We start from the raw sequence: 2,190 nt of genomic DNA on the forward strand, positions 1-2,190 counted from the left end.
GAAGTCATGAAGTATCACCCACCTTCCTGTTAATTGACCCTCCTTGAGTATAGTTGAAGAGGCTCAAGAGGGGGGAATGATATGAAGAGAATTCATATTATTCATGAATTATATGAATTCATGAATAATTCAGGGTTGATAGCCTCCTGAGGTTTCTGCCCTCAGGCAAACTTACTGCCCCTCCCTGGAGTTACAGGGTAACCTGAAACCTTGAATAGGTTAGACTTCATGTTTCTCTGCTACCTCCATTTTAGGGCAGGTTCTGAGCCCCTTCCCCATTATTAACATCCTGAGACTTTCTCTCCTCAATTCCCCCATAAAAGACCATGTCCAGTCCCTAATCGGATCCCATGATTCAGTGTTGACTCCTCTGTGTCCACCGACACAGTAAAGAGTTCTCCTGTCTCTCCTGAATGTCATTTCTGTTCCTCAGCATCTGTTTTTCTACAACAAGTTGACTTTTCTACTGACTGGGTGCACTACAGATCAATTTCTGGATGATCTCCAAAAGTCCATCCTCATCATCACTATAGCAAGAATCTCTCTAAAATAATAAATCAATAAAATGATAATACATTGTTATTAACGATAGTTGTTATTACCCATGTCATACAATAGATCTCTTAAACTTACTGCTCCTGCCTACCTGAATATTTGTACACCTTAACTAGTATCTTCCCAATCCCACCTTTTCTGCCACAGTTCTCCTAGGAACACCATATTGCCCTCCAGGTTTATCTACATTACCACAAATGACAGGATATCCTTAAGGATGAACACTATTTTATGTTTTCTTTATTCGTCTATCCACTAATAGGCACTTTGATTCCATGTCATGGCTGTTGTGAATAATGCTGTAATGAGCAGGGGAGTAAAGATATCTCTTTGATGTACTGATCTCATTTTCTTTGAATATTTACTCAAAAGCGGAATTTCTGCAGGGCTGGCAGGTGGCATGGTGGGTAAAGGTGCTGGACTCCAGAAGGTCAACCACAGTTCAAGTTCCGGACCTGGCAGCTTGCTTTCTCACTTTCTCTCTCTCTCTCCTCTCCCCTCCCCCATTCTGTCCCTTTTTGGTCAAATTAAAATAAAATGAATAAATAAATAGATAAAATTATATAAAATAATTCTTTTTTAAAAAAAGTGTAATTGCTGAATCATACAGTAATTCTATTTTCAGTTTTTTTGATGAACTTCCATACTGTTTTCCATAATGGCTATGGTAATTTACCATCTTACCAACATTGTGCAAAGATTTCCTTTTCTCCACATCCTCACCAACACTTGCTCTCTTTTATCGTTTTTGTAATAGCCATAGTTAACAGATGTGTGATCATATCTCATTGCAGCTTTAATTTGCCTGATGATCGATTTGTGATGCTGAGCATTTTTTCACATATCAGAGGGCAACTCACATATCTTTGAGAAATTGCTACTCACATCATTTGCCCATTTTTTTTTTTTTGGTTTAATAAATTTTATTTTTCCAAATGTACAGTTGGTTGTGCCTGTTTATGCATCTTCACCAGCAGTAGGGGCATCTCCACCCTTGGTATTTCTGGTGTAAATTACTTGCACTCTGTGCTTTGAAACTAGTTTGATAAGTCCTTTACTAAGAAGCTCCTGAAGTGCTGCCCTGGCCAGGGAACCACGGATCTTCAGCCTCTCAGAAACCACAGCCCGGGTTATAAGCTTATAATTGGGAACTTCCTTGCAGTTTGTGTCATATGTAGCTTTGTCAAACAAAGGTTATTGAGCTTGTCCCAAACTTTGCCTTTGGACCACTTCTTTTTGGCCTTGCCACCAGATTTGTTCACTGGGTCTTTGTCCTTCTTGGCCGACTTCCCGGCGTCTTTTTTCTTGTAGTCCTTGGGTGGCATCGCGAAGCCGGGAGAGCAGCAGCGGCCACCGCAGCCTCGCTAAGATGTCGGACAAAAAGCCATTTGCCCGTTTTTAAATTAGATTTTTTGTTTTCTTGCTATTGAGTTGTAAGAGTGGCGTATATATTTACTTTTAATCATATATATGGTTTGCAAATATTTTCTCTAATTATACGCTGTTGATTGTTTCCTTTGCTGTGCATGAAGTTTTTAGTTTAATGTTGTCACTTCTGTCCATTTTGCTTATAGTTTTAAAAATTATAAGCAGTATAGTGAAGCTTTTCCCCTATGTTTTATTCTAGTGTTTTTA

General features: G+C 39.0%; 1 pseudogene; it reads right to left on the reverse strand.

Annotated features, from left to right (window-relative positions):
- Positions 1–1,452: 1,452 nt before the first annotated feature.
- LOC102484615 (40S ribosomal protein S25 pseudogene) lies at positions 1,453–1,969 on the reverse strand (annotated as a pseudogene).
- Between the last annotated feature and the right edge of the window lie 221 nt (positions 1,970–2,190).

This window comes from Tupaia chinensis, unplaced genomic scaffold (genome assembly GCF_000334495.1).
Source record: "Tupaia chinensis unplaced genomic scaffold, TupChi_1.0 Scaffold145156_1, whole genome shotgun sequence".
Lineage (NCBI taxonomy): Eukaryota > Metazoa > Chordata > Mammalia > Scandentia > Tupaiidae > Tupaia > Tupaia belangeri.